This window comes from Pleurodeles waltl, chromosome 5 (assembly GCF_031143425.1).
Source record: "Pleurodeles waltl isolate 20211129_DDA chromosome 5, aPleWal1.hap1.20221129, whole genome shotgun sequence".
Classification (NCBI taxonomy): Eukaryota; Metazoa; Chordata; class Amphibia; order Caudata; family Salamandridae; genus Pleurodeles; species Pleurodeles waltl.
In genome coordinates this window covers 1,282,011,239-1,282,036,220 of record NC_090444.1, presented here as the reverse complement: position 1 = coordinate 1,282,036,220, position 24,982 = coordinate 1,282,011,239, and positions in this window count along the sequence as shown.

Here is a 24,982-nt window from a genome sequence, read left to right as displayed (position 1 = left end):
CATAGGCTGGTACATCCCTGATGCCATGGCCACAGTTGTTTGAAAAGAGCCACTTGCAAGGAAATGGAGCACTGACAGCACCTGCACTTGAGGGGGAATCCTGTGGGATGGCGGATTGCTGACATCAGGTCTGGCTCCAACTGGGTACACAGTTCCTGGATTGTGGCACGGTCAAACCTGTAGGTGCTGATCACATTTCTTTCCTCCATTGTCGACAGGTCCACCAGCGGTCGGTACACCGGAGGATTCCGCCATCTCCTCACATGTCCCAGAGGACGGTGCCTATGAAGGACAACAGCCATCACAGAGTCATACAACTCAGAGGTATGTACCCACAGTCTAGACAGAACACGATTCATACACAAATTCTGGCCTGTATGTGTGTTGAGAGTAGGCCTAGATATGTGTGACGCAGTTGGTAATTAGGCCATGTGGGCCCCTGAAATGGCGGCTGTCTGACCTCTAAAGCGGGACAATGGGATGTGAGGTAACAGTGCTGGCGTTGTACACCGTCGCGGTAGGCGGTCGAAGACCGCGGCGCAATGCTGCATTGGTTAACATTGGACCCTATGGGTCCCAGGAGCCAATGACGATGTACGCTGGCGGTGATGGTACGCACTGCCGCGGACGTGACCGCCGCGGACGTGACCGCCATTTTCTAGCTGTTGAATCACTCGATACCTGATCTTCGACAGGAGAGGACCTACACTGCAAGTGCTGCTGTGACCTCGGTCTGGAAGAGACAATGGCTTGTGCGTCTGGGGAAAGGGCCCCTGCCTTCACTGCGGAGGAGCTGATGAAGCTCATCGACGGGGTCCTCCCCCAGTACACGCTACTCTACGGTCCTCCAGACCAACAGGTAAGTACACAGGGAGCATGCTGTATGGGCTTTGCGTGTGTGGAGAGGGCTGGTTGTAAGAAGGAAGGGGGCAGATTTCTGCGTGCATGAAAGACAGTGGGTGCATGTGCCACATGCAAGGGTAGGGATGGGGGCCACTCACTTTGACGGTGGAGTTGGTAATGCCTTCTCTTCTTCCCCTGTACATTTCATGTAGGTCAGCGCCCACCAGAAGAAGGATATTTGGCGTGCCATCACCAAGGACATCCGGACCCTGGGGGTCCACCACAGACGGAGCACCCACTGCTGGAAGAGATGGGAGGACATTCGCCGCTGGAGCAAGAAGACGGCGGAGGCTCAGCTGGGGATGGCCTCCCAACGTGGGAGGGGTGCCCGTCGAACCATGACCCCCCTGATGTTCAGGATCCTGGCGGTGGCCTACCCTGATTTGGATGGGCGCTTGAGGGCATCACAGCAGACACAAGGGGGTGAGTACACTCTCATTCTGCTGACTTTGCGCGGTGGGGGAGGAGGGCTGTGGGTTTCCCTAGGCCCGGGCGACTTCCGTAGGCTAGGCCCCTTCGTAAGGCATGGCCCTGTGGCCCCTCACCCCACCTCTGTAAAGTGTCAAGTACAGGTATTCATGCCCCTGTGTCATCTATGTGTGCAGATGTCGTCCAAATCCTTGTAGGCCATTTCCCAGGAATTGCACTGTAGAGCCCAACAGCGCGACGTAGTGCAGGGGGCTGCTGTGTCTGTCTTGTCCGCCAACAGTAGCGGTAATGCATGCACTCAACATGTCTTTCTTCTGTTTCCCCTCCTTTTTTTTGCGGTCTCCCTGTTCTTGTGTGCATTAGCATCATCAGGCGGAAGTGCAGTGGCACCAGAGCACGAGGGAGCTGCATCCCACATGGGCATGGAGGCCCACACTACGGACTCAGAATACACCAGTGGGACGGAGGGCGAGGGGAGCACCACGGCGGTCACAGGATCTGCAACCAGCGACACAGACTCGTCCTCTGATGGGAGCTCCCTTGTGGTGGCAGCAACATCTGTGCCCCCCACTTCAACAGGTAAAGCCACCACCCCCCCTACCAGCACCGCCCTCCCAGCAGCCCCTCAGCCTTCGCCCTGTGCCAGCTCACCCAGAAGGGTGGGCATCACCTTCGCCCAAGGCACCTCAGCCCCTGCCCATATCACCTCTGCTGCCCTCAGTGAGGAGGCTATTGACCTCCTCAGGTCACTCACTGTTGGGCAGTCTACCATTTTGAATGCCATCCAGGGTGTAGAAAGGGAGTTGCAACACACAAATGCATTCCTGGAGGGCATTCATTCTGGTCAGGCTGCCCTTCATCGAACCGTTCAGACTCTGGCCTCAGCACTGATGGCAGCCATTGTCCCTGTGTCTAGCCTCCCCCTCCAACTTCCTCCACCCAGACCTAATCCCCTGTACCTCTGCCTATCCCAAGCACACCATCAGACCAGCCTGCACACACCTCAACACACAAGGGAAGCTCAGGCAAACATAAGCACCACACATCCCACAGGCACTCACGCAAGCATCAGACACATACAGACAAACCAACATCCACTGCCTCCACTGTGCCCCCCTCCTCGTCGTCTCCCTCCACCCTCCCAGTCTCGTCTACACTCACACCTGCATGCACTACCTCTACAGCCACTACGTCCCGCACCAGCACACCCACCAGCACACCCCGCTCACATGCAGTCACCACCCCTCTACCATACACACGTCCCCTATGTCCTCTCCCAGTGTGTCTGTGACGCCCCCTCCCAAGATACACAAACGCAGGCACACACCCACCCAACATACGCCACCTCACAACAGCCTCCAGCACATGCACCTGCACCCAAAGCCACAAGTTACACCTCCTACAACCACCTCCTCTTCCTCCACTCCCAAACCCCTCCAGCTACCCGTCCCAGTGTCTCCAAACAACTTTTCCTGTCGACCCTTAACCTATTTCCCACCACCCCCCGTCCAAGTCATAGGTCCCGTACTAGCACCTCAGCCACAAAATCACAGAGACCAGTGGTGCCTGTTGTCACAGGTATGTGGAGTGCACCGGCCACCAGGCCAGCCAGTGTATCACGGAGCCAGAGCACAGCCAGTCCCCCCTCCTGTGAAGCACCAGAAGTTGGCCAGTGCCTGGTGGGAGAGGGGGAAGACTCCAGCCACTCAAGCCGATCACAGGGGTCCTGGGAGGAGTGTGGACTCTGCTGTGACTCCTCCCAAGGTGGGGAAGGGGCAGAAGAAACCCACAAAGTCTGGGAGGAGTAGCAGGGCGGAGAAGACCGCAATCATCCCCGCTGGGCTGGAGGGTCCTGCCAGCCCCATCGTCGCTGCCCAGGAGGGCCCCGCCAGCCACAGCCCAGCTGCCCAGGAGGGCCCCGCCAGCCACAGCCCAGCTGCCCAGGAGGGCCCCACCAGCCACAGCTCAGCTGCCCAGGAGGGACCCACCAGCCACAGCCCAGCTGCCCAGGAGGGCCCGTAGCCACAGCCCAGCTGCCCTGGAGGGCCACGCCAGCCACAGCCCAGCTGGCCAGGAGGGCCCCGCCAGCCACAGCCCAGCTGGGCAATGAAGGACCGCCAGCCCCAGCCCAGCTGGGCAATGAAGGACCGCCAATGCAGGCACCGCTGAACAGGGCAAGCACCGCTGAACAGGGCAAGGACCGCCAAGGCAAGCGCCGCTGAACAGGGCAAGCACCGCTGAACAGGGCAAGGACCGCCAAGGCAAGCACCGCTGAACAGGGCAAGCACAGCTGAACAGGGCAAGGACCACCAAGGCAAGCACCGCTGAACAGGGCAAGGACCGCCAAGGCAAGCACCGCTGAACAGGGAAAGCACCGCTGAACAGGGCAAGGACTGCCAAGGCAAGCACCGCTGAACAGGGCAAGGACCACTGAACAGGGCAAGGACCGCCAAGGCAAGCACCGCTGAACAGGGCAAGGACTGCCAAGGCAAGCCCCGCTGAACAGGGCAAGGACCGCTGAACAGGGTAAGGACCGCCAAGGCAAGCACCGCTGAACAGGGAAAGCACCGCTGAACAGGGCAAGGACCGCCAAGGAAAGCACCACTGAACAGGGCAAGCACCACCAACTCAAGCACCGCTAGCCCATGAGCGGCAGGGGCAGTGACGCAACAGGGACCGTCACGGGGTCAGTGATGCACTCTGGGCACCAGTCCCCCTCCAGAACCAGTGGAGACATGCATCCACTCCTTCTGTCCTGCACAGGATGAAGCACTCTGGGCACCAGTCCCCCTCCAGAACCAGTGGAGACATGCATCCACTCCGTCTGTCCTGCACAGGATGAAGCACTCTGGGCACCAGTCCCCCTCCAGAACCAGTGGAGACATGCATCCACTCCGTCTGTCCTGCACAGCATGAAGCACTCTGGGCACCAGTCCACCTCCAGGACCAGTGGAGACTGTTATCCACTTGAGAGACTGTGGCTTTGCACTCCCCAGGATGGTACAGTGGGCAAACCACCCACTGGAGAGACTTGAGAGACTGTGGCTTTGCACTCCCCAGGATAAAGCAGTGGGCAAACCACCCACTGGAGAGACTTGAGAGACTGTGGCTTTGCACTCCCCAGGATAAAGCAGTGGGCAAACCACCCACTGGAGAGACTTGAGAGACTGTGGCTTTGCACTCCCCAGGATAAAGCAGTGGGCAAACCACCCACTGGAGAGACTTGAGAGACTGTGGCTTTGCACTCCCCGGGATGGTACAGTGGGCAAACCACCCACTGGAGAGACTTGAGAGACTGTGGCTTTGCACTCCCCAGGATGGTACAGTGGGCAACCCACCCACTGGAGAGACTTGAGAGACTGTGGCTTTGCACTCCCCAGGATGGTACAGTGGGCAACCCACCCACTGGAGAGACTTGAGGGACTGTGGCTTTGCACTCCCCAGGATGGTACAGTGGGCAACCCAGCCCCGGAGAGACTTGAAAGACTGTGGCTTTTCACTCCACAGGATGGTACAGTGGGCAACCCACCCACTGGAGAGACTTGAGAGACTGTGGCTTTGCACTCCCCAGGATGGTACAGTGGGCAACCCACCCACTGGAGAGACTTGAGAGACTGTTGCTTTGCACTCCCCAGGATGGTACAGTGGGCATCCCACCCCCTGGAGAGACTTGAGAGACTGTGGCTTTTCACTCCACAGGATGGTACAGTGGGCAACCCACCCACTGGAGAGACTTGAGAGACTGTGGCTTTCCACTCCCCAGGATGGTACAGTGGGCAACCCACCCACTGGAGAGACTTGCGAGACTGTGGCTTTGCACTCCCCAGGATGGTACAGTGGGCAACCCACCCACTGTAGAGACTTGAGAGACTGTGGCTTTGCACTCCCCAGGATGGTACAGTGGGCAAACCACCCACTGGAGAGACTTGAGAGACTGTGGCTTTGCACTACCCAGGATGGTACAGTGGGCAACCCACCCACTGGAGAGACTTGAGAGTCTGTGGCTTTGTGCTCCCCAGGATACATCAATGGGCATGGAGCCCCCTCGTGGATCTGGCGTCGTGCACTCCTCTGGCTGAGGTGCCACCCCCTTCCCTTCCCCCTGAGGTGCCTGTTGTATTTCTATCTGATGCCCCTGCAGTGTTCTCTCCGTCATGTTCGGGTATCTTGTGTGGGCCTTGCCCATGCATTTTGGGCCCAGTGGTCCAAGGACTATGAATAGTGCAATACCTGGACTACTAATCGTGGTGTATATTTTGTTAATAGTGTATATATGTATATATTTGCTTACTCTATTTTGATATATTACTTTGGTTCCACTCATTTCCTTTTGTCTTTGCATTCTTCCGTGGGGGTTGGGGGTGTTACTGTAATGTTTGGATATGCATTGGTGTGTGTGTTGTAGTGGGTGAGGGTGGGGGTGTTGCGTGTGTGTGTCCCTGTATTTTGCCTCCCCCCTCCCCTGGGTCGTAGGTGCAGTACTCACCGTGGTCTTCACCGCCGGCATTGGTGCTCCTGGTACAGGAGCAGGAAGACTGGTGCAGGAAGAATATGGAGTTCCGGCTCCATGGTGTTGTCGTTCCTCATGGAGTGTGTAGAGGTGAGTGTTTTCACTTTGAAATGGCTGTTTCCGCCGTGTTTTTATCCACGGTGAATCCGGCCCATAATAGTGTGGCCGGTACATTGTCTCCCGCCTGTCTGTTGGCGGTGACCGTCGCGCTGTTTGTTTGTACCGCCGTGGCGGTCTGAGTGTTAAAGTGGCTGTCTTTGTTGGCGGTTTCTGCCACGGTCGTAATTGCAAAAGTTTTACCGCCGGCCTGTTGGCGGTCTTACCGCCGCTTTAACACCGTCCGCCAGGGTTGTAATGACCCCCTTAGTGTTTAACTTAATTATTGTTTTTGAGATATTTACCCTACACCTGAGTTCCTAATTTATATATACATATGTATGTGTAAATTATATATCAACACCCAGATCACAAATAGTTAAGGCCCTGATCACAACTGAGGTTGCATTCCTGCTCAAGTGGAAATACCTGTTGAAGCCTGTAACAGTGTAACAACGTTGCTCTTAATTACTCCACAAGTGGACATTTCCCTCTGCGATTTACAGTAGGAGTAATTGACTGTCAGCAGTGGGGATTGAATAAAAGAAATGCCAAACTGTGTACTGTGGAATAGGTGAATTTATGCACACATTGTATGGACACATAGTATACCCTATTCCAATGTGTTAACATCAGAACTAAATCACCACACCTATGGGGCTGATTTAAGGAAAGTGGCGTTGCACTCAGTGCAGTGCCACTTTCATTGTGCCCCTTAGCACCCACCTAGCGCCACCATGTGTGCACCATATTTAAAATACAATGCACCATGGCGCAGGGTAGGGGGAAATAGTGTTTTGTTTTCGGCGCTATTGATGTACTCTGCCGAAGTAGTGACAAAAATGTGCAGTTACTCCTGTTGAATACATAGGAGCTCATTGTATTTAATGGCATGCCCCTTTTTAATGCCTGCTCTGAGCAGGGGTTAAAAGTGCTGAGAAAAATGACGCCAGGAAATCTCTTAGATTTCCTTGTACCAATGTTTTCACCCCCACAGGGGAGGAATATCCCCTTTGCATACATTATGCCTGGCGCAAGCACAATGTATTGCAAGGGGTTACAAAGTGGCGCAATGCAGGACCTAAAGTTGGCACAGCCCTTTGAAAGCTTTAATTGACCTTCCTACTTCTGAGGCATAATATTTTCTAAGGGAATTTGGTTTGAGACAATTACCAGTGTAAGCAATATTGAGAGTGTGGTGTAGCCTTGGGTATGTAAAGCTCATATGTGTCAAAGTGGTTGAATTCAAAAACTAAAGTTGTCATTTGGAGTTTGACGGATGCAGGCCACCTACCAAAAATGTCAGATGCCCTGCCCATAAAACCTGTGATTCCCTTGCCTTGAATAGAGGTGGAAAACTGCTGGGTTTCTGCTCGTGAGGCCTCATCTTGCTCTACTGGCTGTGAACATTAAACTGGTGATCTGTTCAACACTTTACCTCTGGATCGCAATGACGGTCACCCTGATTTACATAGCAGGGGGCAACCTTGGTAAGATTGGGACACCAGAGAATGCATGGCAGTCTCATGCGGAATAAAACTCTGTGTGCCTCAGGGCCATTGTGTATGTGAAACAAACTCCCAAAATAGACGGTAGCTTAGAAAAGCAAGCTGACCAAGGTCAAACAATGGTGGCATCTGCTCAGCAATCTACTCTTCCTTCTGTGCATGTTTAACACTGTGAGTATGTTGTATTATAGCGCGTGAGCAAGCTCTTGGCAGCTTCTACGTTATGTTGCCTCGGAGTGCGGTCTCGAGGACGACAGTTACGGGAAGCTGGCAAGAGGGAGTCACCCTAATCCTTGCCCTGAATAAACGCCTATAATTGATCTTGAAACTTGCCCAGATTCATGACTACAACAATTTATAGCAACAAGTTGCCCACTAGTACCTTGTGGCAAGGCTTCAGCGAGACGGAGCCACGTGCGTTTACATGTGTAAACGGCATCGTTTCCAGAAATCGGCACTGCTCATCGTTGATGACATCTCTGTGAAAATTGCCTCCAGGTACAAACGGAGTCTGTCCGAAGCGGTTTATCTGCGTGTTTTGCCAGTTGCAAAGCGGAACGCCTAACGACTTTTCAGATGAACTATGCGATAATATTATACTGTGATAATTACACTGCATCGTGCTACAAACAAGTATTAACATTAAACTTCAGCGTATTTTGGACATCCACTTACTTTGGTAGCACATGTTACAGGTTTCTCAGTCAGCTGCTTAATAAGAACGTATCTAGGAGGAACCAGAGTGAACATTAGAGGAAAGTTCTTTGCAGGGTGAAAGTGAGGAAGGACTACCTTGTGATAGATATATTTTTGGATGTTGAAAGTGAGGAAGGATTACCTCGTGAAATATATTTTTGAAAAAATATTAACAGACTTTGGACTAAATGAGTGTGGCCAATATATACATATATATTTTGTATTTTATGTTTTTTCTAATATACTAAGTGCACGTAAAATGGATATTCCTACAATTGCAGCACCTCCTCTGTTCTTGTCATTACCAGGAGAGCCAGCAATAGAATGGGAGGAGTGGCTGGATATGTTTGACAATTATTTAGAAGCTTTGGATGGTCAAAGGTTTCGTCCAAGGAGAAAAAAAGCAATATTATTAAATGCCTTGGGAAAAGAAGGACAACACATTTATAAATACTTACCAGACCTACCGGTGCAGGGCGAAGAAGCAAATACAGATGTATATATAGATGCCTGGAAAAAGTTAGAACTAAGATTTACAAGAACTCAAAATGTAGTTATGAGATGACACAAATTTTATACTCCAGAAAAAAGGAGAATCTATTGATGATTTTATTTCAAGATTGAGAGAATTGGCTGTCAAATGTCAATTTGGCCAGATGGAAGATTAAATTATATGGGATCAATTAATTGTTCAATGTAGGAGCAGGAACATGCAAGAGAGGTTATGGGCAGCAAAACAATCCTATATGTTAAAGGACGCTGTTGAAATAGCAAAAGAATTAGAAGGGTCTGAATATTGCATGAAAGGAATGGAAAAGAAAGAAACAAAAGATGAAGTAGCAGTTATAGGCAAGCGACGTGATACTTTTACGTTAAAAGCCAAGCACTTCAATAATAAACCTGCAAACGAGGTGGAGAACAAGAGATGTACCAAGTGTGGAAGTTATAATCATACGTCTGAGGCAAAATGTTGTCTTGCAATAGGAAAGGAATGTAGAAAATGTGGATTAAAGGGACACTTTGCTAGGATGTGTGGTAGTTCAGGCAAGAAGAGCATAGCAACACTCTCAGTAGAAGAAAAGGGAGATGATAACACTTGTGATTTGAATATGGGAAAAGAAAGAATATTAGCTATTGAATATAAAGGAATGCCCAGACCAAAAAAACAGAGACCAAAGGCTCAATTTGTGATTCGTGGAAAACCTGTTGAATTGATGGTAGACTCCGGATCCTTATGTACTATAATTCCGAGAGAATTGTTCATTTCTAAATGGCCGCAAGTTAAGTTATTGCCTAAAGACATAAGTCCTGGTGGATATCAAGGGGAAAAAATAGACCTCATTGGATATATGATGTCAGAAATTAAGGTTGGAGGTAGGAGTACGAAAGGAAAAGTTTATGTAGCCGAAACAGGTCCACCAATCTTGGGATGGATCCATCAGTATGACCTTCACATCATTATAAATCCATGGGCGAGCACGCAATTATTAGTTTTGGAAGAAGTAACCTTGCAAGATATTCTGAGAGATGCGAAGGATGTCTTCCATGAAGGAATGTGTCAATTGAAGGACTACTGTCACAAGATTAAAGTCAAAGATAGGGTGATTCCAGTGTAACATAAAGTTAGAAGAGTACCAATATTAGCCAGAGAACAAGTCAAAGTGCTAATAGATGAAATGTTAAATAGTGGAATCATTGAACCAGTGGAAGCGTCAAATTGGGTATCTCCAGTTGTGATAACTAGAAAAGCTGATGGCAGACTCAGATTTTGTGTTGACTTGAGGAGTTTAAATCAGAATGTTGTAATGGATAATTTTCCTCTTCCAAACATTAATGAACTAGTCCTAATGCTGAAAGGGGGAAAGTTTTTTTTGAAACTTGACTTAAAGCACACCTACCACCAGATAAAATTACATGCCGAATCAAAGGCATTGACTACATTTATCACAATGGAGGACACGTTTCAATTTACTAGGATGCCGTTTGGTTTGTGTTCAGCTGCTAGTGTCTTTCAAAGGGTAATGAACGATCTACTTAATGGAATTTGGAATGTCATATATTTTCAAAACGATATATACATTTTTGGAGACTGTAGAGAATCACAATTTGACGTTAAAGCTGGTTCTAGATAAAACTTTGAAGTCAGGTATAACTCTGAGAAAAGAAAAGTGTATATTTCTGGCTAAGGAAGTAGAGTATCTCGGTCATACATTGTCACAACATGGAATAAAACCCAAGAGAGGCTTGTTGAAGGCTATCAGGTTGGCACCAACGCCTGAAAATAAAGACCAGTTGAAATCGTTCTTAGGATTGGTGGAATATTATTCCAAATTTGTAAAAAGTTTGCATCAAAGACAGAAGCAATGAAAAACTTATTGAGAAAAGGAGCAAGCTTTGTGTGGGGTGAAGTACAGGAGCAGTGTTTTGAAACGATCAAGAAAGAAATATGTGAAGCTGGCATTCTAGTACCCTTTGATGAGAAAAAAAGTTTGGTCATTACTGTGGATGCCAGTGCCACAGGCATAGGAGCCGTTTTATCACAAATCCATGGATCGAAAGAAAGAACAGTTGCATTTGCGTCACGTTCTCTGACACCAACGGAACACAATTATACAGTGATAGAGAAAGAAGCTTTGGCGGCGATGTGGAGCATGGAACATTTCAGAATGTACATATGGGGAAACCAGTGCAAGTTACGAACAGATCACAAACCTCTAGTAAAAGTGCTGTCTCTGGGAGGAGCCAGAAAAAGTTCATCCAGACTAGCTAGGCTTGCAGCAAGGTCTCAAGAGTATACCTATACAGTGGAATATATACCTGGCTGGAGAAATGTGCAAGCTGACTGTCTCTCACGTCTATCACAAGATTGAAAATTGGTGGATAATGAGTCGGCAAATATTAAAGATTGTGAGGATGTAGTTGCAAGTGTTGGTGATGTGGTACAATGGTCATCTATAGCAATAAGTAAAGAAGAGTGGAGCCAAGCCATGTTACGTGACGATGTGATGAGAGAGGTAATTAGGATGATAATAAATGGTAGATGAAGAGAGAGCACTCTACCAAAAGCCTTGTGGACATATGGTAAAGTATTGGATGAACTATCTTGTGTGGGAAATAGTGTTGTGGTACGAGGTGATAAATTTGTACCTACATTAGGAGTGGGAAAATGTTTTTTCAATATTGCTCATGAGGGACACTTAGGGCAAACGTTGACCAAGAGGAGACTCAGAGAAAGATTTAGGTGGCCGGGCATGGAGTAAGATGTGGTACACTGGGTGGAGAGGTGCGATGTGTGTGTACATAGTGAAAAAAGACTGAAAATAGACAAGCAGGCTAAGATGGGTCACATAAAGGATCCATGACAAATATGGCATACTGTGTGTGGGGACTTCATTGGTCCTATACATGGAGTTTAACATGTATTAAAATTTGCATTTGTGTTCACTGATGTTCATTCTAAGTGGCTAATAATGAAATTCATGCCAGAAATAACCACATCATCCACGGCGAGAGTCTTGTCTGAAGTATTTAAAGAGGAAGGATTTCCAGTGTGTTTGGTGACAGATAATGGTACTCAACTCACCTCATATGAAATGAAAGAGTTTCTTACATTTTGTGGTGTGAAACATTCAAGAACTGCACTTTATAATCCTCAGGCGAATGGAATGGTAGAGGGAGCCAACAGAAAGGTTAAGAGTGCTATTCAGCAAGCGTTGACTAGTGGGAGTGAGTGTGGAAGATATGGTTGCAGATGTGGTGTGGGCGTATTGCACCACAGTCAATAGTGTAACAGGTACTTCACCTTTTTTCATGATGGCGGGCAGAAGACCAAATTCCAAATTAACTCCGTTTTGGTTGAGAGAACTTGTTGATGCCAATGTTGCATCAAGCACAGTGAAAGAGAGAAATGGTTATTCTGTCTCTACTGTTGGTGAAAGAGGAAAGAACAAGATTAAACCTGGTGACTGGGTAAAAGTTAAACCAGGACGGATTGTGAAAGGGCTTAATCAATTCAGAGGACCTTTCCATGTCAAAGAAGTCCATTGCTGCTATGTGCTAGTGAGTAATGGAGAAAGATGGAACTTCAGCTAAGTTCTATTCCAAGGAGAACAATATCACAGAAGATGTAAGAAGTGATGAGTGCAGTGGGTTTATGTTTGAAGAGCCGGGTGGGAAACTCTTAGGTTCTAATGCTGAAAGTCATGTTCTAGGCAATACCACACTGAGCACTAGACAATTGGGTGGAATGCCTACTTCTTCAAATCAGTGTGCTTGTGATAGTTGGGAGCATCGAGAAAGAGATGAAGAAGGTATTGAATCCAGAGAAAATGTAATGAAGACGAGACCTCGAAGGCTTAAGAAAGCTCCTGCCTATTTGAGTGATTGTGTGAAGTAGATGTTGACCAATGTAATTCTAATGTGAAGTAAAAAAAAAAAAAAGACTATATATACTAATGTTACCTATTTAATAGTTCATGTTTTTGTGTAATGAAAAGGGGAAGATATTTTGCAATATAGCGCATGAGCGAGCTCTAGGCAGCTTCTACGTTCTGTTGCCTTGGAGTGCAGTCTCGAGGATGACATTAACGGGAAGCTGGCAAGAGGGAGTCAACCTGATCATTGCCCTGAATAAACGCCTAAAATTGATCTTGTAACTTGCCCAGATTCATGACTACAGCAGAGTACTTACCACTGAAGTTAGCATGACCCCTTACAGGTAGGTTGGGATCTCAAAATATGGCTAAATGAGCCAGCCTGTTTTTTAGGTCTCACCTTTGTGAGCATGTGCTAGTGCACGCCCTCTCGCTTGAGACACTTGTATTCTATATTGGACTTGGGACCTGCCCGCTGCTTACAATTCATCACAACATTGTCACTCTAATTATCTGCCTTCTAGTTGGGCGGTACTTCGCATGCATCACTTCCTTTTCTATTGGAGGTGCATGGACCAAGCACAGATTAATTTAAATTTAATTAGTGTCCCTCCACAGCTCTTGTTGATTCAGTTACTATTATTTTGTTTAAAATATCGTTAACGCTGGCCGTGTCATCGCCATTCTTTTTTAAACTTCCCTTACTCTCCCAATCCTGTTTCTTATCACCCTACCTGCCCCATCTTGTTAAATTTAATTATTGTCCCTCCGCTGCTCTTGTTGATTCATGTACTATTGCTTTAATTTTTTTTTTTTTAAACGATATGACGCAGTCAACTCTGGTCGCGTCAAAGAGCTTTTTTTAACCTTCCCCCATCTGCCCCATCCTGTTTCTTGCTACCCTACCTGCCCCCATTTTGTTAAATTTAATTATCCTCCCTCCATTGCTCTTATTGATTCATGTACTATTTCTTTGTTTATTTGAAAAAAAAACTATAACACTGTCAATGCTGGCTGCATCATAGCCCTTTGTTTTAACCTTCCCCCTCCCACCCTGTCCTGTTTCTTGTCTCTCTACCTGCCCCTTTCTTCTTTCTCCCCAAACTCCCCATACCCACCCTCACCCCCACCTGATTGCCAAAGCTGATGCTCACCCAAAGGCACGAACTATTGACTTTGCCAATGCTTTTTTCATCAGCTAGTAGTATCATTCTACTTATTTAACCATTCTATCTGGGTTTTCCATTTAAGTCTGGTTAGAATGCAATCTCTAAGAGATCTGGAAGGTCAAAACATGTTTGCAGAGATATTTTTTGCAAGTGTTTGGCAAAACTGCACTTAATTGCGCTGACAAATGTGAAGCATTCTCTAGATAAGATGAGAGTGAGTTATCGTTTTTGGCTCAGTTACTAGCAGGCACTTAGGCCACTGTATTCCACAGGGTTTCTCGCATGTTCCAAAAATCCCAGGAAGCAGCAAATAGAGTGCAGCAGTGCCTTTGTCTTGTGCAGTCGTGGCTGGTCTATAGGGTGCAAAAGGGTGGCGACCTACCAGCACGCAGGAGGAGAGAAAACTACTCTGTCCATTGTGTTGAATCCATATGAATTTTTATTGGGACTCAGGAGATTAGCTTAGCCCTTTGGCTTGCAGACCTGTCCCCCAGTCACCTAGTGACTTTTAACCTACTTAGCTTCCTCTGTTTTAGTACATTTATTTTATTATTCTTTTTAAGATGGCTGCTATTGTTTATAGTTATAAACATGTTTTGATTTGCACTATCAGTGGCACTCTGTGAAGGCATCAGTATCGGCGTCATGATTAAGTGATGTATGTAGGTATTCACATCATGTCCCTTTCTCACTTACGTGTGACAGGAACATAATGTGCACTTGTTGAGGATTGTTTACATAATTGCTGCCACAAGTCTGCCTCCTTATCAATTGTTTGGGAACATACCTGTGTCAGGGGCCTTACATGATATATATAAATACGTCTCACTCAGACAAGGTCATTAGAGGGCTTCCTTCCAGATGCCATCTACACTACACGTCACTTTACTGCAGAAATCAGACTTTGTTCACCACAGAGTCGGACCTAGAGACCTCATTCTAAAGTAATGAGGGTTAGGTGGTGCTTCTCATGGACATGGTACTGGCAGATTAGATTTAGCATACATAGCTCTTGGTAGGTTAGGGATTTGGTTCTCTGCTAGGGATTTTACATTTCACCAAAGAAGGTGGGGGTATTTGTATTCACTACTGTCATCTTCACAATTATGCTTCTTCTACTGTTCATTATCCTAATCATTGCAGCTCATGCATTTTATTGCAGATTGCAAGATGTTCAATAAACATATTGAAAACCCTCCTGCATCTCCTTCTTTGCCTGTGTGTGACTGAGACGTATTGCTAAAGAGAGAAAAGGGTAACTTCTGTTCCACCACAACTCCCCTAGATGTCGCAATCTAGAGTTCATGTGTAAGGCTGCCAGAAATCACCTTTTACTGTTTGAGTTTTTGTTGAGGTACTGCTAGTGAGCCTGGAGGGTTGGGCCGACAGTTGTGACTTGTTGTAGTAGTGACTCAGTCGTCTACAAACAAAAGTGCTGCCGTCTCTAAACCAGTGGTTTTGCTTAGGAGCAAGAGTCCAAGTACAACAGCATCTCCAGGCTTCAGAAATGTAAACAGACGAACAAACAGATTTGTCAGATCATTTTGCTTTCATTTCTGTGCTGGTGATGACTGAAGTGTGCAGAGGAACAGCTCAGGGGAGGGGTGCATCGTGCTCCATGATTGCACATGTGTGAAGAGCAATTTTCATTTCAGCCCTCTTCACACATTTGTAACCCATAGGCATGGTGAGGTACTGCTAGTGAGCCTGGAGGGCTGGGCCGACAGTTGTGACTTGTTGTAGTAGTGACTTAGTCGTCTACAAACAAAAGTGCTGCCATCCCTAAACCAGCAGTTTCGCTTAGGAGCGAGAGTCCAAGTACTACGGCATCTCCAGGCTTCAGAAATGTAAACAGACGAACCAACAGGATTGTCAGTTCATTTTGCTTTCATTTCTGTGCTGGTGATGACTCAAGCGTGCAAAGGAACAGCTCATGGGAGGGATGCATCGAGCTCCATGTATTGCGCATGTGTGAAGAGCGATTTTCATTTCAGCCCTCTTCACACACTTGCAACCAATAGGCACGCTGCACATGCCATTTGCAGCAAAGCTTGTCTAAGAATCGATGGATGCATGGGCAGTGAGGCAAAATCACCCCAGGCCCTATTAGGAGTCAGGATGGAGCAGGGTCGAAAAAACGGGTTAATCCTCACCTCTTTTTAAATTTCTGATATGACTGTGATCTGCACGATTGTAAAAGCCAAATGGAGCCCTGCAGAAACATGCAGGTAAGTAAACTCAACTATGGAAGGAATTCTTGCAGAGCAGAATTTCACTATAAGGGGCACATGGCCCACTGAGACTAAACACTGCCTTAAAATGAAAGCTGATATAATTTTCCAATGTTGCCTGCAGTAAGAAATAATTTAAAAGTGTTTCGTCAAAGTTCCCTCATATATGACAGTTTCGCCTCAGTACACGTTTTATATAGATATTCTGTCTTTGTTTGCTTTAATTATCAATCAGTGGCAGTGCTGGAATTGGAAAAATAATATTCCAATGTGTTCCAGAGGAAAGAGGTTTTAAGTGACTAGGGCCAGAGCTTGAAACCCAGAGCCTGACACTCAATTTACAAATTTATTTCAAAAGAAATCTCCAGCAATAAAATTGGCAGAAAGCACATATGTGACTGTAAATCTATTCTGCATTACCTAACTGACCACAAAGAATATGTATTTCAAAATAATATAAAAGTTAAGAAACCTGATGCAGAAATCTGTCTGCCTAGCAAATTTTGATTGGATTATATAGCATTAATGTGACTCTGGTGATTAGCACATCTCTGGGAGAGTTGTTTGTTTTGCCCAGTCACAGCTTAGACTAATAAAGTAGTATAGAGTATTAATGTGCCTACTGCATGGCATGCTCTGTAACATGAAAATCACAGATTATTTGGCTAGGTAAGTGGGCCACTGCTTCTGACACTGAGATAATTTTATAACTTACAGTTCATAAATTGAAATCCTTCTCATATAGTACAGTGACCTATTTATTGGCATCAAGGCGCTGAATGCAAACTGTAAGTCATGGGTTTAGATCCTTATTTCTTCTCAATCTGTTGTTCTTATCTGTTGTTAATCTAAGATAACAAAGTAGGCTTCCTTTGGGAAGTGATAAAGTCTTGTTAGTACAAGACAACAACAATGAACTGCATTGTTTTATTTCCTGACTTTGTGTTTCTCCCAACCATTCACTCTTAACATATAACTGCTACAAGTATGCATGGCATGCAATTCCTTCAAACTTCAAGACTCAATGGCTTGTGTAACATTTCCTGTTCATTGATTTATACACTTGTATGACTTATTTTGCCTCTTTGTGTGATCAAGGACCTCTGACACTAGGCATGGGCAGAGTTTGTGTAGTTATGCCATGCAGAACTTCGCGAAGTAGCAAAATAACTCTTGCGCAAGGCAGAGTTCCACTAGCGGGCGGAGTTTTTTGACGCACCCGTTCGTGTGATGTTTAATGTCACTGGCAATGCGAAGTACAACTTTGTGCTGGAATTCTTGCACGAACGGCCCCACGGGATTCGTATGGGTGCGGCCATCTTTTTTTTTTTTTTTTGCTTGTTATGGTGCTGGGGCCTACTTTTATTACCCTGTATATCTGTCCCATCCCAAACTTTTAAAACCTATTTCCCCTAGTTTCTGTTTACTATATGACCTTTTCTCTTTGTGTTTTTGTATCTTAACTTTTTTCTAATTGTTTTGTGTTTTTTGTGACTTTTTTACCAATTATTTTTTTTTGCTTTACTTTCTTTTTTTCCCCTTCCTTCTTCCTTATCTCTCCCTCCAAGCCCCCAGTGCCATGGCAAAGCATGGGAGTGGCAGCATCAGGCCCCCAACCACCACCATCAGCCACCTTCTTTGTGGGTGGCCACGACGTGAGAGGTGCAGCCCGCACCATTTTTTCTGAGGTGGAGGTGGCTGCTGTGGTTCTTTATATGCAGCGCCACTTACCATCCACCTTAGCGGGAGCAGGTGGCAGGCCCAGGTCTTGTTACAGGCTCCGGAGCACCAGCAACACTGGGAGAGGGTGCGCTGGGCTGTGCGCAGCAGCTCTGGGGTCCGGCGCACCCAGCAACAACTTACTCACCGGTGGGCTGATATCCTGGACCGTGAAACGGACCTGCTTGACCTGCTAGGCATAGAGGTTGCGGGGCTCAGTGAGTAATAATCAATTATTAGTTGTGTTCTATGCTAATATTTTCTTCCCAAATAGCAAGCATTCTGCTCACATGCAGGTAAGTTAACTTAATGTTACATATATAGTATTATGTGATCGTCAACTAGACAGGTGCTTGGCGCTGCCTAGTTGTACTTGTTTTTGGCGCTTACTTGGGCTGATTAAAAAGTAATGTAGAGACTCCTCCTGTGCCCTGTCTAAGATAGTCATAGTTAATTAGTGAGTTAGCATGTTCTTTCACTTCTCTGTGCCTTTATTTTTTGTAGCTCGTACAGTGACACTGGCAATCAATTTCCCAGTGATGCGTAGTAGTTTTGCATGCATGCATCCAATCTATGCATTGACAGATTGAAAATGAGAGGAGAACTGTGGAAATCATTCATTGCAATTTATTAGTAATTCCAAAATCTAGTTTAGGAAATTTGGAAGAGGATAGTCCATGAAACTAGCATTACTATTATACAGGTGCTCTGAACCTCTGATGTAGAAATGTTACAGTGTTTGCCTTTTCCTTTAAAAAAATATTATTTTTGGAGAGATTATTTATTAACAATACCACTAATCTTTTCTAATTTTTTTCTTACATCATTCAGCATCCAGGGGCAGGAAGAGGGCTGGTGAAGTGGGTGAGGTAGCTGAAGGTAGTTCTTCACAAGTGCGGGTCAGAGGGCTCTGCTGGCCCCAGTAAGGCCTCCTGTTGTTGTTAATATTAATATTTATTTCCCTAACTTTTACCACTCCACATTTAGAATTATGTTCTACCTTTTGACTGTTGCTGTCTCCTTAGTTTTTGCCAACTCCACTTTGATTTATCTGTTTTGTAATTTTTTTTCTTATCCCTGCATTATCCTATTTTCTTATTTTCTATATTTCAAGTTTCTTTACTTCAAACTGCCTGGCGGTGCTAGTCTGTCTGTAGCTTCCTTTCTTCTGCTTTGTCAGTGAGCTTTCCATCTCCCCTTATATATCTTATCTTGTGGAGTGGTAGTGCATAATAATCATATAGGTGGGTGATGAGGATGATAGGATGCATGGGTGGGTGAAGGACGGTTGAAAGCGTATATGGGTGAAAGGTTGCCAGCCCCAGTGGGTGAAAGGATTCCATGCCTGAATGGGTGAACGGACTCTTCGGGTGGGTTAGATCTCTTGGATGGATGAATGGGTGAAAGGATACATGGGTGGTTATTGGATAAATGGATGTTGGTGAAAGGTTAGTAGAGAGACATGATTGGAATTTGGATGGTTTTAAATGGCAAAGGACTAGATGAGAGAATGTAAAACTTAAATGTTGTGTACCAAAGCCAAGGGTGAAGATTAAGAGTACTAGAAGAACACATTTGCAATGATGAATAGATGAATGCTTGGAATGAAGGAACAAGGGAGCTCTTCTGGATATGGACAGTCTTCTCATCTACCTTACTTGCTTGGAATGTTTTTTTATCAAAGGTTAGAGTCAAAGGGTTGGATGGTATTTCAGAATATTCCCTTGATTCACAGTATTTTTCAAGCCAGGCAGGTAATATGCATCCCAGCATCCATTAACCATCACCTCACTCCCTCCCTCGCTATGGCCTTTCACCCGTGCCACCCATGATGACCTAACAGCTACATGGTGCAATTCGGCAGAATCAGCACTGCAATGTTGGCTGTGCAATGTGTGTCTGTCTGCTTAAATTCAGTTAATGTGTCAAACAGTTTTCAATGCATGGCAATGCAAAAAAAGGTGTGTTTCCCTTTCCTCCCAGTGCCCATTGGGTGAATCGCTTCCTAGTACTTCACTCCTTTTATCTTTCTTAAGTTCTGTCCCAGAGTTCTGAATGATTTGAAAAATCCAATCTCCACTTGTGCCACATTTTTCTAGCCAAGTGATATAAATATAATTCAATGTGGCTTCCATAATGGATTTAATTCTATTCTAATTTTTCCCTTTGAACATTTGCCAACCACAGTGAATCACACTACTTGCCAAACCTTTGGCACACGATGATGATGAGGAGGAATTGATTGATCAGTAAAGTGTGTACTCTACCTACCCATCCTAATACCCTCTACCTTACACTACTGTTGAGTAAGTTAAGAAGATTCCTTTCTTACTGCAAAGAATGCATTTTTTGAAAAGTTAGGACAGTGAGTAAAGTGGTACTAAGTAAGTGCCTTGATTTTCCTGAATGGGATTGTCTGTGGCGATGCGAATGCGCCAAATACAATATATATATACATATATATATATGTGTATATATATATATATATATATATATATATATATATATATATATATAGCCCATTCCTTAATCCTTTCCCTGTACTACAGTGCATTGCTTTTCCCACCCCCTACTTATGGCAGACAGGATGTCTGCATGATTGATTTTGTTATACTACATTTTAACGCCTGTATGTTAGCTGTGAACAGTTGGATGAAGGCTAACTGGCTAAAACTGAATTATGAAAAAATGGAGATCCTCTGCTTTGGGATCAGCGGGGAACAGTGGTCCTCTAATTGGTGGCCTAAAGAGTGTGGCACCCCTCCTACGCCAGGATCCACCTCAAGGAATTTAGGACAACTGTTTGACGACCATCTATCCTTTAAACCCCAGGTTAATCAGATAATTAAAACCTGTATGTGGATTCTGAAGAAATTGAAGAAAATGTTTCCCTATATCTCAAAACTATGGAGAATTACTGCTACTTTGGCCCTGGTTATTTCCAGATTGAACTATGGGAATGCGCTTTTGCTCAATCTGGACAAAGGATCACTGAATAAGCTGCAGCTGATGCAGAACACTGCTTCTAGATTATTACTGAACCCGCCATGATTGGCCTCTGCTAAGAAGAGCCTTGAAAGTTTACACTGGCTTCCGGTAGCCCAACGGATCTTTTTAAAAGCCCTCTGTATTACCCACAAAGCTGCACACGGGATTGGACCTAAGTATTTGACGGCTAAATTACAGTGGTACAGACCGAAAAGGCTGCTGCGTTCCGCCAGCATGCATCAAATTCAAGTCCCCCGCACAAAGAAGGTGAAGTGGGGTGACAAAGCATTTACTATCGCGGCTGCTAAGGTTTGGAACTCACTCCCGTTGGAACTGAGGAGAGAACATAATTATCTTATCTTCAGGAAACGGGTTAAGACCTGGCTCTTCCCACGATAAGTCTGTACCCTGAGTCTCTCCCAGGACCGGCACAACTTCACCCCAGTTAGCGCTTCGATGCCCTTGGGCCGGAACGCGCTTTGCAAATACACTATACATACATACATACATACATACCTACATACATGGCGTGCTTCATTCTTAATATTCATTGGCTTGTAGTCCAGGTACAGAGAAGAACAGGTCCATTGGAATAAGATAATTTTCTAGCACAGCTGCCCCAGCTACAGGCAGTAACGAGTACGACTGGGGTGCCAGCTGAGCTAGCAATGCCAACATTAATTTAGCACAACGGGAGAGAGAAGAATACTTGTACTCCATAGTGCATAATGGCTGTGACTCTAATCACCTTAAAATTGTGACCTCCTAAAGTGACCACCAAATGTACTGCTACTGTGCCACTTCACTGCATGATTTAAAACAAGTGTTTTGCTCAGAGCATTGTTTACAATTTCTCTTGTTTCATTCTTGAAATAGCTATTCCTGCCTGGTCTTCCATCACGGCAGGAAATATTAGCCCAGCTGTGTTGGCAGAAGCTGGAGGCTATAGGAGCCAGCGGCTGGTGCTCCTCAAGGAAGAGGAGGAGGAAGCAGCAGCAGCAGTCGCTGCCAGTACTCAGGGCCCTAGCCAGGCCTCAGTGCCTCTAGCTCAACAACACCAGTGCTGCAGTTCCAGGGAAGTCGCCCGCCGCCATACCATCCCTGCTGACACCCCCTGGACTCCATTTTCCAATACCATGTCTTTTGGAGGCTGGTGCTGTTAGAGGACCGGCAGGAACGTGATGAGGGGCTCCTTAGATGAATCCTGGCCCACCTTTAGTGCCCTCTTCTACCCCTTTTTTAACCATTTATTTTGGTGGGTCGGACTTGTTGTGGGTAGAGAGGGTGGCAATGGGCTTTTGCAGTTTTTTACTTTATTTTATGTTATGTCATGGACAACTGGACAGTTTTTTTGGGACATTGGTTGGCGAAAAGGATATTTTTGGGGGGATGGGGTGGGACAGTTGTGGGTGGAAGGGGTGGGTATTTATTCTTTTTGTTAGGGACAGGGGGAAATAAATATTGATTTACAGTTGTTTTTGGGGTGTTTTGCTGTGCACTGCTACCTATACACAGCGTGTTTTTCACATCTGCTGATAGTGTATACCTTTTAGCGCAGCATGTTTTAAAATCTGCTGACAGAGTATAACAATTATTTATGTGGTTAGGTACCCTTGTTCTAATGCTCTCCTAGTCTCTGCAGTGCATTCTGCAAAATTTGACCCATAGGAGTGGGGCGGAATGATTTGCCATTGCTAATTACATTTCCTAGACTAAAAGTACAACAATGCTCCATAATTTTCTTCATTGAATAGATGAAGGGAGGGCTGCATGGTTTCTCAAAGTAGCATGGTGGTGTAGTAGTAGCATGCTAGTACAATTAAAGTGAAGGCATCGGAAGCGAGGTCCCACTCCACCTAGGTGAACTCAAATGAAGATCCTGCACTCTGAGTTGACGTTGCTTGTACCACATCCACCCCACCAAGTGTGTGATTAATCAATGGTGTAAATTAATAAGTAACACCTCAATAAATCACACAGCCTGGGGGAAGAGGGTTAGGGATTTGATGATTGGATGGGAAAGGGATTTGGGGAAAGGTGTGACAAAAAGGCAAACACTACATAAACAGTATTCATCTGGGAAATGATTAGTAGCCTGTTGTGGGAGGGATAGAAAAAATTAACACGTATGACACAGATAACTTTACATTCTGTCAGCCTGAGTGAGACCCAAGTTGTTATGATATATATCTAAAAATGTTCAGTCACCTGCATTTGCAAAATAGTACATAGAATTAATCTTAGGGTGAAGCTAACACACGCAGTTATAAAAAAAAGGTTATTGAAAGAAAAATGATACTATTCTGTATAACCAAATTGGGTGGTGCATCTGCAATCTTCTTGGCTTGCCCCATCAATCTTCTTGGGTGCCTGCCCGAAGCGGTCTGATAAGTTAATCACAAGTGTTATGGTGCTAGAGAAGGGAAATGAAGGCCTGCGGATTGTAAAACAGAAATGATTATCATGATAATGTAGAATCAAGAAGGATTGAATGGAAAGTGAGCTTCATGAGGAGTATTGTACCATGAAGCCTCAAGAGTGGGAGAGCAAGAGCAAAGACCTTTCATTTTCTGACTGATGTGTGATCAATCAAATGAGAGCAATTACAACAACCAGCAATCACAGACAAGTGACAGCATGTATCAGGATGATTACACTTGCAAGTGTCATGAGCATCATAGCATTTAGCCTAGAGCATGTGCATAATGTGACATTATCATCCATCACATGTCTCCTCCAATTTCCTATAACAGGCCCCCCACTCAACCACATAGTTTCAAGTTTGAGTCAGCCGAAACACACACACAGCAGCATTGCATTTCCCAAATCAAATAATCGAGGCTCATCTCACCACCAGTCCACAGATTGGAGTAGGCCTCTTAGACTCATCATCATCCATATTGATTTCCATGAAGTTGATAACTTCCTTCTTCTGCCAGCTGTTTAATTTGTCAATTCCATCATCCTCTAGACTCTCATTAAAGATTATTATGTCCAACTCCATACCATCTGCTCCCGAGAGTCAGAGTCCCCCGACCCAATTGAGATAGAACAACCTGTAGTGCATAGTTGTATTTAACAACAAGAGAAACATTGAGTAGTTTTTTTTCTGGACTAGAATTTTGTTTGTTAACTAAATGGACTGGTTGGGTCTTCTTTGACAAATGTGAATCAGAAAATAAATCATCAGAAAACAAAGCAGTGTTAAAATGCCGGCAAACAAATGTCACTAAGGGGGTCAGCCACCGACCACAGGAGCACCGCCAACAGGCTGGCGGTGCTCCCACGAGCATTCTGACCGCGGCGGTTCAGCCGCGGTCAGAAGCGGAAAGTCGGCGGTCTCCCGCCGACTTCCCGCTGCTCGGGGGAATCCTCCATGGCGGCGGAGCGTGCTCCGCCGCCATGGGGATTCTGACACCCCCTACCGCCATCCTGTTCCTGGCGGGTCTCCCGCCAGGAACAGGATGGCGGTAGGGGGTGCCGCGGGGCCCCTGGGGGCCCCTGCACTGCCCATGCCAATGGCATGGGCACTGCAGGGGCCCCCGTAAGAGGGCCCCACTGTGTATTTCAGTGTCTGCAATGCAGACACTGAAATACGCGACAGGTGCAAACTGCACCCGTCGCACCCCTGCAACTACGCCGGCTCAATTCTGAGCCGGCGTCCTCGTTGCAGGGGCATTTCCTCTGGGCCGGCGGGCGCTCTTTTGGAGAGCGCCCGCCGGCCCAGAGGAAATGTCTGAATGGCCGTCGCGGTCTTTTGACCGCGGTGCGGTCATTTGGCGGCTCCCTCCAGGCGGGCGGCTCCCGCCGCCCGCCGGGCTCAGAATGAGCCCCTAAATGTCAAAGGGGAAGGAAAAAAGAAATCACCTTCAGGAAAAAATGTATCACCCATTATTATTATGCGACCAACATTGTAAATCAATCACAACACAAATACAAGCAAGCGTAATAATATAGTTCAACAATAAATATCCACTCTCACTGTCTGCCACCACTAGACATGAGTCACATGAATCATCTCAACATTGAAACAAGTATCCCTCATATCACTTGTTGAGACATATAGCATTATTTACCTGTTCCAATCAAGCATAGTGGCACATTGCTCATCCTCTTTGATTCAGGAAACGAAACACACATTGGCTAGTAAGTTGTAAATTAAATATCTAGGGCAGTCCTGCTAGGGGGCAAAAAGGAAGGATTGGCACAGAATGGAGGCTGGCATTGTCTCTCTAATCTCCTTGAAGTGATTTTGGGGGGGCTCAGGGGCTTCTTCAATGCACACTGGTCCAACTCCAATCTGGCCTTACATGTGCCTAAAGCAGTTGTGGTTCATTAGTCATTTAGACAGAAACAAGCA